Source organism: Scyliorhinus canicula, chromosome 6, assembly GCF_902713615.1.
Source record: "Scyliorhinus canicula chromosome 6, sScyCan1.1, whole genome shotgun sequence".
NCBI classification, from domain to species: Eukaryota; Metazoa; Chordata; class Chondrichthyes; order Carcharhiniformes; family Scyliorhinidae; genus Scyliorhinus; species Scyliorhinus canicula.
The window spans coordinates 131934755-131950258 of record NC_052151.1 but is presented as its reverse complement, the minus strand read 5'-3'; positions in this window follow the sequence as shown (position 1 = coordinate 131950258).

The window sequence follows — 15504 nt, the reverse complement described above, 5'->3', positions numbered from 1 at the left end:
CACCTTGTTAGGGTCCCCGATCCTTCATCGATAAAAAATCCCTAGACTTCCTTGTAGTGCAGTATCTCTGTTCCTTCTTCTTGGGACTCCTTGTAGTCCAGCAGTGGGCACTCCTACTGCTGGGACTACTTAGCCGTTGGCTACTCTGAGTGGCCGTGAGCTCTTGCAGGCGGGAATCTCAGCTCATTAAGGCAGGCTCTAATTCTGCAGAGCAGCCTTTTAAAGTTGGTAAGGCGCCTATGCCTTTCAGTAGGGGGAGGGAATGGGGGACTGTGAGGAATAAACCCGCCCCATGTAATTCAGCCTATCCCTAACTTCTCAGCATATATATCAAAGAAATCCCTGCTTCAAGAATCTAATATTCTCTGCTTCTCAAATTGAAGTCGTCTTTGTTAGCTATATAACTAGTATACTGCTCTTGGATGCCCTGGGATCTCAGCGAAGGATATTTCTTTTTTTTAAAATAATTTTTATGGGAATTTTCTACAGAAAATATAAAACATAACGACAAACAATGAAATGCAACAAAATAACCCATAATAACTATAACACCCCTCAGACCGTATCGACGCATGTATCACATCCCCCCACCCCCCAACCCCAATGAACAACAAAAGAACTTAAAAATAAATTAAAATTAAATAAACAAACATAGTCATCGTCCCCCCCCCCCCTTTTCCTTCCCTCTTCCCCCCCTCCCCCCCGGGTTGCTGTTGCTCTGTCCCCAGTACCCTATCGTTGAGCCAGAAAGTCGAGGAAAGGTTGCCACCGCCGCCTAAAGAACCCTTGTACCGATCCTCTCAGGGCGAATTTGACCTTCTCTAGCTTATAAAACCCGCCATGTCATTGATCCGGTCTCCACATCTTGGGGGCCTCGCATCCTTCCATTGTAGCAAGACCTCCCGCCGGGCTACTAGGGACGCAAGGCCCAGCACACCGGCCTCTTGTCGCCTTCTGCACTCCCGGCTCCACCCCAACCCCAAACATCGCGAGTCCCCATCCTGGCTTGACCCTGGATCCCACCACCCTCGACACCGTCCTCGCCACCCCCTTCCAGAACTCCTCCAGTGCCGGGCTTGCCCAGAACATATAGGGCATGGTTTGCTGGACTCCCCGAGCACCTGACACACCTGTCTTCACCCCCAAAGACCTACTCATCCTCGGCCCAGTCATGTGGGCCCGGTGGCAGCACCTTGAATTGGATGAGGCTAAGCCGCGTACAGGAGGAGGAAGAATTAACCCTCTCCAGGGCATCAGCCCATGTCCCGTCTTCGATCTGTTCCCCCATTTCCCTCACACTTAGCTTTCAGCTCCTCTACTGACGCCTCCTCCGCCTCCTCCATAACCTTGTAGATATCAGATATCTTCCCCTCTCCGACCCAGACCCCCGAAAGCACCCTGTCACTCACCCCCCTCGCGGGAAGCGAAGGGAATCCCTCCACCTGCCGTCTAGCAAATGCCTTTACCTGCAGATACCTGAACATGTTTCCCGGGGGGAGCCCAAATTTCTCCTCCAACTCCCCCAGGCTCGCAAACCTCCCATCAATAAACAGGTCCCTCAGCTGTCCTGATTGCCCGCTCTGTGCCAACCCTGAAATCCCCCATCAATGTTCCCCGGGACGAACCTATGGTTCCCCCTTAACGGAGCCTCCATCGAGCCCCCCACTTCTCCCCTATGTCGCCTCCACTGCCCCCAAATCTTGAGGGTAGCCGCCACCACTGGACTCATGGTATACCTCGTGGGAGGGAGCGGCCACGGCGCCGTTACCAGGGCCCCCAGGCTTGTATCTCCACAGGACGCCCTCTCCATCCGTTTCCATGCTGCCCCCTCCCCCTCCATTATCCACTTGCGCACCATCGACACATTGGCCGCCCAATAATACCCCGAGAGATTGGGTACGCCAGCCCCCCCATCTCTACCCCGCTCCAAGAAGACCCTCTTCACCCTCGGGGTCCCATGCGCCCAAACAAAGCTCATGATGCTGCTCGTCACCCTTCTAAAAAAGGCCCTAGGGATAAAGATGGACAAACACTGAAAAAGGAACAAGAACCTCGGGAGAACCGCCATTTTGACGGACTGCACTCTACCCGCCAACGATAGCGGCACCATGTCCCACCTTTTAAATTCCTCCTCCATCTGCTCCACCAGCCTGGTAAATTAAGCTTATGGAGAGTCCCCCAACTCCTGGCCACCTGCACCCCCAGGTATCTGAAACTCTTCACTGCCCTCTTAAATGGGAGTCTCCCAATTCCCTCCTCCTGATCACCCGGGTGTACTACAAATACCTCGCTCTTGCCTAAATTGAACTTATAGCCCGAGAAGCCCCCAGATTCCGCTAACAGCTCCATCACCCCCGGCATTCCCCCTTCTGGATCCGCCACATACAACAGCAGGTCGTCCGCATACAGCGATACATGATGTTCCTCCCCATCCCGCACCAGACCCCTCCATCTCCCTGACTCCCTCAACGCCATAGCCAAAGGTTCAATCGCCAGTGCAAAGAGCAAGGGGGACAGGGGGCACCCCTGCCTGGTCCCACGGTAGAGCCTAAAGTACTCCGATCTCCTTCCATTGGTAACTACACTTGCCATCGGAGCCGTATAGAGCAGCCTCACCCATTTGATGAATCCCTCCCCGAATCCGAACCGCTCCAGCACCTCCCACAGGTACCCCCACTCAACTCTATTAGACGCTTTCTCCGCATCCAGCGCCACCACTATCTCCACCTCCCCCTCCACTGCCGGCATCATAATAACATTGAGCAGTCTCTGCACATTCGTGTTGAGCTGCCGTCCCTTGACAAATCCTGTCTGATCCTCGTGTATCACCCCTGGCACACAGTCCTCTATCCTGGTGGCCAGGATCTTCGGCAGCAACTTAGCGTCAACATTGAGGAGCGAGATAGGCCTGTATGATCCACACTGCAAGGGGACCTTATCCTGCTTCAGGATCAGAGAGATCAGTGCCCGCGACATCGTCGGGGGCAAAGCCCCCCCCTCCCATGCCTCATTGAAGGCTTGCACCACCAGGGGGCCCACTAGATCTGCATACTTTTTATAAAATTCCACCGGGAACCCGTCCGGCCCCGGCGCCTTACCTGACTGCATTTGTCCAATCCCCCTGACTAGCTCCTCCAACTCTATCGGCGCCCCCAGCCCCTCTACCAGCTCCTCTTGAACCCTTGGGAAACATAGCCTGTTCATGAAGCTCTCCATCCCCCCTCTCCCCATCGGAGGTTCCGACCGGCACAGTTCCTCGTAGAAGTCCCTAAAGACCCCATTTACTTCTGTCCCCTTCTGCACTACATTCCCCACCCCCATCCGTCACTCCACCATTTCCCTAGCGCATCTCGCCTGCGGAGCTGATGCGCCAACATCCTGCTCGCCTTCTCCCCATACTCATATACCGCGCCCTGCACCCTCCTCCACTGTGTCTCCGCCTTTCTGGTGGTCAACAAGTCAAATTTGGCCTGCAAACTACGCCGTTCCCCCAGCAACCCCTCCTCCGGTGCCTCCGCGTATCTCCTGTCCACATCCAGGAGCTCCCCCACCAGTCTCTCCCTCTCCTTCCTCTCCCTCCTTTCCCTATGGGCCCGGATGGAGTTCAGCTCCCCCCGGACTGGACCGGTCCAGTGGGGGATCCAGCACTGTGTTAAAGTCTCCCCCCATGATCAGGCCCCCTGCCTCCAGGTCCGGAATGCGGCCCAACAAGCGCCTCATGAAGCCGGCATCATCCCAATTCGGGGCATATACATTAACCAGCACCACCTTCTCTCCCTGCAGCCTACCCTTCACCATAATATATCTGCCCTCCTTGTCCGCCACCACCTCAGCCGTCTCGAACGCCACCCTCTTCCCCACCAGAATCGCCACCCCCCCCCGGTTCTTCGCGTCCAATCCTGAGTGAAAAACCTGCCCCACCCACCCATTCCTCAGACGAACCTGGTCCGCCACATTCAAGTGGGTCTCCTGGAGCATAGCCACGTCCGCCTTCAGCCCCTTCAGATGAGAAAATACCCTAGTTCTCTTAATCGGCCCATTCAGCCACCTCACGTTCCAGGTAATCAGCCGGATCAGAGGGCAACCCGCCCTTCTCCCCCGCCGGCTAGCCATAGCTTATCGACTGCTCGCCCCAGGCTAGCTCGCCCCGCCTGACCCGTTCCCCATGGCGATAACGCCTCTCCTCTACCCCCCCGGCCCACACCAGCTCCTTCCTGGCCATTCCAGCAGCAACCCGGTATGCCCCCCAGGCTAGGACCCCTCCTAGCCGTGACGCACCCTCCATGGTACTTCCGTGAGTCAGCTGACTTCTGCTGACCCGGCAACTCCCGCCAAAACCCATCCCCTCCCGGCATGGGTCATCCCCCTCTTGCCACACCTCCTTGGCACCACTTCAGCGCGGGAAAGAAAACCAGTAGAGGCCACGCCCCCACCTCCAGCTCCGCCCCCCCTGCCCCACAGCGCGGAAAACCAGAGGAAAGCCCGCGCTTTCGCACTGCCACACCCCACCCTTCTGACGCAGCTCCCCAAAGTCCAGTTTCACCCCAACCCCCAGCCATGTACAGAAGAGAACATATAAAGCACATACCCCCAACGTTCCCCACATACCCCACACCCATACCCAACAGACAGGGCCGGCTCAAGGCACCGGCAACTCGGGCTGTTGCCCGGGGCGCCATGTGCTTGGGGGCGCCAGAGACTCGGGTCCCGCGCATGCGCAGTTGGGCCGGTGCCAACCAGCGCATGCGCGGTGGCCGCCCGCCCCCAGGGCGGCCCCCCGGCTCGGTCCGCCCCCCCCGCTCCCCCCCGCCCCCCTCGGGTCCGCCCCCCCCCAGCCCCGCCCCCCCCAAGGGCGCCGAAGTTCAGCTTGCCCGGGGCGCCAGCAACCCTAGAGCCGGCGCTGCCAACAGACAATCCCACCCGGAAACAGAGCAAAAAGAAAACCAGCATAAAACAAACACGTGTCAAAATTGAAGAACAGCAACAGCGAAAACAGCAACGGCCATAGTGTGTCCCCAGACCCTAGTTCGAGTCCAGCTTCTCCGCCTGTACAAAGGCCCACGCCTCCTCCGGGGACTCGAAGTAATGGTGCTGGTCCTGATATGTCACCCACAGACGCGCAGGCTGCAGCATTCCAAATCTGACCTGCTTGGCATGCAGCACCGCCTTCGTCCGGTTGAACCCGGCCCGCCGCTTTGCCACCTCCGCACTCCAGTCCTGGTAGATTCTCACTACCGAATTCTCCCACTTGCTGCTCCTCTCTTTGTTGGCCCAGCGCAGCACACACTCCCGGTCACTAAATCGATGGAACCGCACCAGCACCGCCCGCGGGGGTTCATTTGCCTTAGGCCTCCTGGCCAGCACTCTGTGAGCTCCCTCAAGCTCCAGGGGCAAATGGAAGGACCCCGCTCCCATCAACGAGCTCAACATCGTGGTCACATAGGACGGGAGATCCAACCCCTCCAGCCCTCCGCCAGGCCCAGGATCCTCAAATTCTTTCGCCTCGTGCGAACGTCCAGCTCCTCCAAGCGGTCTTGCCACTTTTTGTGAAGTGCCTCGTGCAACTCCACTTTCCCCACGAGGACCACGGCCTCCTCCTCCCGCTCAGCGGCCTACTGCTGCAACTCCCGAATGGACACCTCCTGGGCCGCCTGGGTCCCAAGCAGCTTGTTGGTAGTCGCATTCAGGGAGTCCAGCAACTCGGCCTTCAGCTCCGCAAAACAGCGCAGAAGAGAAGCTTGCTGCTCCTGCGCCCACTTCCACCAGTCCTCGGGTGTTCCGCCGGCCGCCATTTGTCCTTCTTCCCCCGCTTTTCTTGGGGAGCTGCTGCAGCTTTTTCCTTTGCCCCACTCCGGGTGAGCACCATAAATTATGGGGAATGCTCCTCTAGACCCCTTCCCCCACCGGGATTCGTCGAGACAGCGCCGTTTGGGGCCCTCAAATCGGCCCAAAAGTCCTTAAGTAGTGGGAGCTGTGGTGCGGCTTAGCTCCGCATAGCCGCAACCGGAAGTTTCCAAAGCCGATTTTCTGACCGCTCCACTCCTAGTCCAGGCCATCCACCGGTGGAGAATCTGAGAAGGAGTGTTCCCACACGGGGAAAAGTCCAAACAGCACCACTACAAACCCTTAAAAGAGCCCCAAAGTCCGAAAATAGCGGGAGCCACTGAATGTGCGGCTTAGCTCCGCATCGCCGCTACCGGAAGTCCGTCCCCGCTCCTTCAATGGCCTTGGTGAGATCTTTTCACAGTTGTTCCCTCTGCTGCTAGAATTCAGCTTTCATAAAGGCCCTCAAGTCAGCTTGAGGCCTCTAAGCTGGCCCTTCCCCCGCCTGCATGCTTGCAGAGGCTTTTGTCTGCTGCTGCTTCAGCCCAGTCTTGCACTGTTCCTGAGGGTCTGATAACCAAGAAACATACTACAGTATTCCTGGGAAAAGTACTCCTCGAACATTCACCTACGCCTTTTCATCGAAATTCCAACCCGTGCCGCCCAAAAAAGAGCTCTTTTCTGTAACCTTGGGCAGGAGCTGCCTCTGTGTGATCACTCACTCCATGGTGCACACCGGAAGTCAGCGAAGGATATTTCAATAGCAGTAATATAATATAAATCTGAGTTATGTAAAAATGATTACAGAATGTAGAACATCTGTGCCTGTTTCCATTTGTCACTAATGTGCACCAGACTTTAATGTATTGGCTTCCATTCTTATAAATATAACTTTTCCAACCTAATTTTTCCTTTCCTCCAACTATGCATAACTCCAGGTCTAGTTTTATAAGCAATTATTTATGTATGCAATTGCAATGCCGTTTATGGGACTTCTATGCATAACTAATGATTATTATGCATTGAATATGGATGTAAGCTTTGATTATTATAATATACAAACTATGTTTTAAAATAGTTATTACGTAAGTTTATTGATATGTATTGATATGTTTATTTATATTAAAAAGCTCGCCCTGAACAGCTGCTGGCATTTAAGTGTTAAACTTATCAGAAATGGGTGCAATTCTCCGCAAATGCGGCGAGTCGTAAAGGCTGCCGTGAAACTGGCCGTGTTTCACGGCAGCGTCCGCGCCCCCTCCCAGGACCCGATTCTCCCCCCCCCGGGCGGGGCTAGCAGCGTGGCCCCGTGAAGCCAAGCGTCACAGCAGCTGACGCGCACGATGATGTCATCCGCGCATGCGCGGGTTGGATGGCTCCAACCCGCGCATGCGCGGATGACGTCATCACGCAGAAGCGTCAAACCCGCGCATGCGCGGGCCGTCATGCCCCTCAGCCGCCCCGCGGACTGATTCTGCGGGGCGGCGGAAGAACAAATAGTGCACGGGTATCGGACCTGCTGCCCGCGATCGGTGCCCACCGATCGCAGGCCCATGCCACCCTTGGCACGGCCGTGGTGCGGCCGTGCCAATCGGTACCATGGTTGTCCGGGACGGCACTTTGCGGCCGTTTTCACGAACGGTGAGAGCAGGTATGATTGTGTTCGTGAAAACGGCCGTAAAGGCCTGGGAACTCGGCCCATCGGCCTGGGGAGAATCGCTGTTCGCCGTAAAAAACGGCGAGCAGCGATTCGTGTCGTGGGGCGGCCGTGGGGGGGGGGGGGGGGGGAGAATAGCGGGAGGGTGGGAAAATTGTCGGGAAGGCCCTCCTGCTATTCTCCGACCCATCGTGGGCAGCGGAGAATCGCGCCATGTTTGGGGGAAGGGTTGCCACCTAGTGTTGTGACTGCTTGTTAGTTGAAGTATTCTAAAGGCAAATGTTCTGCAACATTTTGCTCTCAACCTACCTCCTCCACTTCAGTTCAAAACTTCAGAATGCTCTGAAGTGCCTGCTTGAACTGTACAAACCTCTTCTGTGACAAGTAGTTATGAGGTGTATTTTGGGCTTCATAATACTGTTTATGATCTGAAATTCATGGGCGCGATTCTCCGCACACGCGGAAATTCGCGAAGTCGGCCGTGAAAACGGCCGAATTTGCCGACGGCCCGACATGGCCCCGTTCCCGAGGTATTCACGCCCGGGAAATGGGCTAGGAACGGGGCCGCGGCAATTACATTCCAGATGACGTCGGAACGCGGCGACGCCACGAACACGGCCACGTGACACCGCCCGACGTCGTAAGGAGGCGCGGGCGAGCACAGGAACGGGATGGGAAATATGTCGGAGCCACAGAGGGCAACGCCGAGGTTTGCTAAGGCCGACATAGAAATGTTCCTCGATGAGGTGGAGCAGAGGAGGGGCATCATCTGCCCGAGAAGAGGGCATCGCCACCCTGCAAGCGTGGTGCGCCAGGCCTGGCGAGAGGTGGCTGCTGCCGTCAGTGCTGTGGGGCAGACCCCTCGCTCTGCAGAGCAGTGCCGTAAAAAGCTGCACGACCTCACCAGGGCTGCCAGGGTAAGTGCCAAGAGGGTGCCCCCGTGTCACAACCATCCCTCCCCCCTCTTTACTGGCACGGGGGGTGGAGGGGGATTGGGGCAGAGTGAGTGGAGGGCGGTTCACGAAGTAGTCACAGAACCAGCGCCCTGGCCCCCGTGGAGAGATGCAATGGTCTTGTTACAACTTGACCCCCAACCTGTGCCAGTATCTGAACGGCCTGCTGATACCTGCTTTACTGTAATGATCTACCTATGCCCCCTCCCCCAACAGGACAAGATCGCTCACAACACTCGTGAGCGGAGCAAGACTGGAGGGGGTTCGCCCATTCTGCACCCCCTCACTACGTTTGAGCAGAGGGCACTGGACATTGTTGGGGGATCTGCCACCCGGGAGGTCGCGCAATGCCAAGTTGGCGGAGCAGCACCAAGTGAGACAACCCTGCATGACAAACACCCACCCCTCCCCCATCCTCTGTGCCTTCACACTCTGCCCACTGGGGCACCTCCCCCATCCTCTGTCCCTTCACACCCTGCCCACTGGGACACCTCCCCCATCCTCTGTCCCTTCACACCCTGCCCACTGGGACACCTCCCCCATCCTCTGTCCCTTCACACCCTGCCCACTGGGACACCTCCCCCATCCTCTATCCCTTCACACCCTGCCCACTGGGACACCTCCCCCATCCTCTGTCCCTTCACACCCTGCCCACTGGGACACCTCCCCCATCCTCTGTCCCTTCACACTCTGCCCACTGGGACACCTCCCCTGTCCTCTGTCCCTTCACACACCCTGCCCACTGGGGCACCTCCCCCATCCTCTGTCCCTTCACACCCTGCCCACTGGGACACCTCCCCCATCCTCTGTCCCTTCACACTCTGCCCACTGGGACACCTCCCCCATCCTCTATCCCTTCACACCCTGCCCACTGGGACACCTCCCCCATCCTCTGTCCCTTCACACCCTGCCCACTGGGACACCTCCCCCATCCTCTGTCCCTTCACACTCTGCCCACTGGGACACCTCCCCTGTCCTCTGTCCCTTCACACACCCAGCCCACTGGGACACATCCCCCATCCTCTGTCCCTTCACACACCCTGCCCGCTGGGACACCTCCCCCATCCTCTGTCCCTTCACACCCTGCCCACTGGGGCACCTCCCCCATCCTCTGTCCCTTCACACCCAGCCCACTGGGACACATCCTCCATCCTCTGTCCCTTCACACTCTGCCCACTGGGACCGTCCAGCGCACGGCCGAGCGTCTCTAAATAACCCGTTTCATTCTCTTCCCTAGGACGTGATGCCGAACGACCAGAGCCGTCTGCCTCCAGGTGGAGACAGGCATCTGCCCCCACCGCACCCAGGGCTGCACGACAGAGGGTGCCCGATCAGCGGGGAGTCCCATCCTCCCCCACCGAATCTGTGGAGCAGGACGCCCAGAGGGCGGCGAGAGAGGAAGACAGAGAAATGGCCGGCGAACGCCCTGCGGCCTATCAGTGGGCCGATAACATAGAGGAGGCGTGAACCCAAGACGACCTCGAGCTTGCGGCACAGCTATCTCCCACACTATCCACCATCCCAGAGACACTCACCCCGGTTGGCCTATTTAGTGATGAGGCTCCTGGGTCACAGTCTGGGTCGCACATCACAGCTGAGCAGGTACAGCAGGTGGAGGTCGGAGCAGCCGAGGGCCCGGACTGGCGGAGGGCAGGCCAGGCCCAGGATCCAGCTGGCTCCCAGACGTTTTCCGAGTTCCTGGAGTTTCTCAACCCACCCGCACAGCCGATGCATCAAGAAACCCAGGGACACAATGACGGGATGAGGGCTGTCTTCCAGCATCTGCAGACGCAGTTAGAGGAGGCGAACCGCGTCCAGGAGCAGGGAGTGGTGCCGCTCATAGCAGCAACCCAGGCCGACGCCGCACGGGTGGCATCCGCGGTGGAGGCAATGGGTCAGGTTATGCAAGGCGTTGGGCTTAATGTGCACGCGTCATCCTCGGCCCTGGACAGGGTTGCCCTCTCACAGGCAGCAATGCGCCAGAGCCAACACGACATTGCCGGCGCGCTGCGGGCCTTGGCCGAGTCTCACCAGGCCATGGCCCAGTCCCAGCACGCCATGGCACAGTCACAGCAGTCGATGGCCTTGTCCCAGCAGTCAGTCGCGGAGAGCATTAACCGCCTGACACATGTGCTGGATGGCGTCGTGCACTCACAGGTTGAGATCGCACAGTCCCTGGCGGGAATATCTAACTCCCTGGACTCCGTCTCTGCAAACCTTCGGATCCTGGTGGATACCGTTGCAGGCCTCCAGGACTGGCAGCGCCAGATGTCGGTGGCGCGACGGGGCACCTCCCCGCTCGCACCTCTGTCACACAGTGAGGCCCGGGGGCCACCGGGCTCCCCGAGGGAGGAGGAGATTTCAGGGCCCGTCCCATTAACTCCATCACGAGACGTCTCGGAATTCTCGGCCTTCCCCCATCCCATCCCTGGTGCATCGGGTGGGCAGCGGGCAGAGCAGGGTGGCACAACATCACCCGAGATGCCCGCAGAGCAGCCTGGCCCATCAAGGCCGGGTCGCCCCAGGAAACGCTTGCCGAAGGAGAAACAAGTCGAAGGGGGCGATTCGCAGCAGTCCTCCTCCACTCCTGCTGTATCTCTGGGGAATCACTTAGACCTAGTGGTAGGGCCCGTAAGGCAACAAAGATAGACACAGAGTAAGTTGGCACGGGTGAAGGGCACAGTTTAGTTGTAGGGGCTAGGGCATCTGTAAATTATTGTTAACATTAAACGCACTGTTCCACCTTACTTGTAATACCGTGTGATTGTTCCACAGCCCCAGGGATCATGATGGTGACCGAGTGTCGCTGGGGTTGACGAGCGGTGAAACTTCGGTGCCGGGTGTGCAGTCCCTTCCCCTCCCCCCACCCCCTCCCACAGCTACCCCACGTGGGCACGTGATGGAGTGTCAGTGACAAACTCAGCTGCCACCAAGGTGGATGGTTCAGCTATTGCCATGGGTCAGACTCTCTCTAACGATTCTGAGCTCACAGCTCATCGCAGAGCGGGCTGTCATCATTCCACATGGCACTGATCACACCCGCTGACACAGCCATCAATGTTGTGCCATACCATCTGGACCCAGTGGCAAGGGTGATGTCGAAGTGGAGCAGTGTACACGGAGAGGGGGTGTGGGGGTGGGGGGGCGGTTGTGGTGGTGGCAGTTGTGTGTTGACCCTCTGCGCGACTAGCGATGCAGGTGGTGGTTTGGTGTTCAGCGGGGACGTCGCATGCGACGCATGAACCGTGCTGCCACCAAGGCGTCGCATGCCCGCCGTCCTCGCCGGGTCCGTCATGCCGCCTCCTGGGCATCACCAGCACCTGGGTCGTGTCTGCGTTCTGCTCCCGCCACTCCGCCAGCCTCCTCCTCCTCCTCCTCCTCCCTCTCCTCCTCCTCCTCCTCCTCCTCTGTGCTGGCACCACTGCCACTGGCTTCTCCCTCCGCCTCCTGCAGCAGGTCATCTCCCCTCTGCATCGCGATATTGTGCAGCGCACAGCAGACCACAACAATGCGAGCGACCTTGTCGGGCTGGTACTGCAGGGCCCCTCCGGAGTGGTCCAGGCACCTGAATCTCATCTTCAGGAGCCCAAGGCAGCGCTCCACCACACCCCTGGTTGCTGCATGGGCCTCGTTGTATCGGGTTTCCGCATTGGTCTGAGGCCTCCGTATAGGCGTCATCAGCTAAGACCTCAGCGGATAACCCCTGTCACCCAGCAACCAGCCCCTCAGCCGGGGGGGACGTCCCTCAAACATCGCAGGGATGTACGACTGCGCCAGTATGTAGGAGTCATGCACACTCCGTGGGAACCTTGCATAGACGTTCATGAACCTCATGTGGGGGTTGCACCTACCACCTGGATATTCATGGAGTATGACCCCCTCCTGTTTGTGAAGACCTCCCTGTCCCCTGCAGGCGGGCGCATGGGGACGTGAACACAATCGATTGCCCCCTGCACCACCGGTATCCCGGCCACGCTGGCAAATTCACGAGCTCGTGAATCTTGACTTGCTCGGTCCTCGGGAAAGGTGACGTAGCGATCGCGATGGCATAGAGGGCGTCGGTCACATCCCGGATGCACCTGTGCACCGATGACTGGGAGATCCCGGAGAGGTCCCTGCTCGGAGACCGGAAGGAGCCGGTAGAATAGAAGTTCAGAGCGACCGTCACCTTGTTGGCAACCGGGACCGCGTGTCCTCCCCCCGTTCCACGTGGGGCGATGTGCGCCACGAGGTGACATATGTGTCACCATCCCCCTACTCAGCCGGAATCTCCTCCTGCAGGTGATGTCCGTCATTGTTAGGAAAGAGATCCGGGGACGGTACACGCTCGGCCTTGGTCGTCGCCTCTGGTGCCGTGGCTGCACCCTCACTCTCTCCTCCTTCCCCTCCTCCTCCTCCCCCCCATGCTGCTCGACGACTGGCAACTCCTCGGCCCTTCCCTCTGCTGCTGCAGCTGGCCCTGCATCCACTGCGGGTTGTGGGTGTGGACACTGCTCCATCTCCAAATGCAGTGCAGCGGCGCCAACCACTGCACTGAACACAGCCGTTCTGTTCACATACATTGTGCTAACCTACAGAAGGGTGGTGGGGGGCAGAGAAACGGGACATGTTAGACGGAGGTTAGTCAACACCTCGGCAGCCGCCAGCCACGGGATACCTGTGTGTCCCGGTGGCCTGGTCGCGCTGCTGACACGCGGGCAGCCTAACCCCTGGTCACTTTCTGCATCCAACGGGCAGTTAACTACGTCCTCTTCACCGGTGCGTCAGTGGCCTGTGGCCGTAAGTCACAGGGGAACCAGCGGCCGTGTCCTCGTGACCGGCACGCCATGGCATGGTGGCAGACATTTTGTTACGGGGGTTGGACGGGTCACTCGCTCACTCTCTCCCTACCCCCCCACTCCCACTCCCCCCTCAGTCTCCCCCACTCCCCCCTCCGTCTCCCCCACTCCCCCCTCCGTCTCCCACTTCCCCCCTCCGTCTCCCACTTCCCCCTCAGTCTCCCACACTCCCCCCCTCCGTCTCCCACTTCCCCCCCTCCGTCTCCCACTTCCCCCTCAGTCTCCCACTTCCCCCTCAGTCTCCCACTTCCCCCCTCAGTCTCCCACACTCCCCCCTCAGTCTCCGACACTTCCCCCCCCTCAGTCTCCGACACTCCCCCCCTCTGTCTCCCACACTCCCCCCTCTGTCTCCCACACTCCCCCCCTCAGTCTCCCACACTACCCCCCTCTGTCTCCCACACTCCCCCCTCCATCTCCCACACTCCCCCCTCCATCTCCCACACTCCCCCCCTCAGTCTCCCACATTCCTTCCCCCATCAGTCTCCCACTCCCCCCTCAGTCTCCCACTCCCCCCTCAGTCTCCCACACTCACCCCTCCCTCCGTCTCCCACTTCCCCCCTCCGTCTCCCACTCCCCCCTCAGTCTCCCACACTCACCCCTCCCTCCATCTCCCACTCCCCCCCTCAGTCTCCCACACTCCTCCCCTCCGTCTCCCACTTCCCCCCTCCATCTCCCACTTCCTCCCTCAGTCTCCCACACTCCCCTCCTCATTCTCCCACTTCCCCCTCAGTCTCCCACACTCCCCCCTCAGTCTCCGGCACTCCCCCCTCAGTCTCCGACACTCCCCCCTCTGTCTCCCACACACCCCCCTCAGTCTCCCACATTACCCCCTCTGTCTCCCACACTCCCCCCCCTCCATCTCCCACACTCCCCCCTCCATCTCCCACACTCCCCCCACAGTCTCCCACACTCCCCCCCTCAGTCTCCCACACTCACCCCCCCTCCGTCTCCCACTTCCCCCCTCCGTCTCCCACTTCCCCCTCAGTCTCCCACACTCTCCCCCTCCGTCTCCCACAATCCCCCCCCTCTGTCTCCCACTTCCCCCCTCCATCTCCCACTTTCCCCCCTCAGTCTCCCCCACTCCCCCCTTAGTCTCCCACACTCCCCCCTCAGTCTCCCACACTCCCCCTCAGTCTCCCACACTCCCCCTCAGTCTCCCACACTCCCCCCCTCAGTCTCCCACACTCCCCCCCTCAGTCTCCCACACTCCCCCTCTCTCCCACACTCCCCCCCCCCTCAGTCTCCCACTTCCCCCCTCAGTCTCCCACACTCCCCCACTCAGTCTCCCACACTCCCCCCCTCCGTCCCCCCCCCCCCCCCCGTCCCCCCCCCCGCTCTGGACCCCCCTCCCGTTCTCGGGGATGCCTTCCCCGTTGTGGCCAGACTCCAGCAGTGCGCTGAGCTGTGCGCTGAGCGGTGCGCTCACCTCCTCGAAGCTCTTGTCAGCCAGCACGACTGGTTGATGAACTTGAAAAGCAGGTGTGTTGGCCGGCGTGAAAACATTGTGTGATGACGTCGAGACTTCGGCCCATCCGGGCCGGAGAATAGCGGGGGCCAAAAGGTCGGGCTTCTGGTCGTGTTGGGGGGTCTGTCGAGGCCTTTGCCGGGAATGCCGACGTGTAGTTTGTGCGGGGTTCAGAGAATAGCGGGAGGGCGTCGGACCGGCGTCGCTGTGAAAATCAGCACAGCCCGCTATTCTCCGAACCGGCGTGAGTGCGGAGAATCGCGCCCCATGGGCGAAATTCTCCCAAAACGGGAGAAATCGTCAAACTGCCGTAAAACCCGGGCGGGTTTTACGGCATCGCGCCCCTTCCCGACGGGGGACCGATTCTGGTCCCCCGTCGGGGCTAGCAGCCCGACGTCGGAGGCTCCGACAAGTCGGGCTTAACGAAAATCGTTAAGCCCGCTTGTCGGACTTAGCGCCGGCTGACGCGTCATATGACGTCAGCCGCGCATGCGCAGGTGGGAAGACTCCACCCGCGCATACGTGGGTGACGTCATCGCGGTTTTGCGCGAAACCCGCGCATGCGCGGTCCGGGTTGCCCCTCAGCCGCCCCGCGTATTGATACTGCGGGGCGGCGGAAGGACAAATAGTGCGCGGGCATCGGGCCCGCTGCCCGCGATCGGTGGGCACCGATCGCGGGCCCATGGCACCCTTGGCACGGCCGTGGTACTGCCGTGCCAATCGGTGCCATGGTTATTTTTTTCCAGGTGGTCACGACGTTTTTACGAA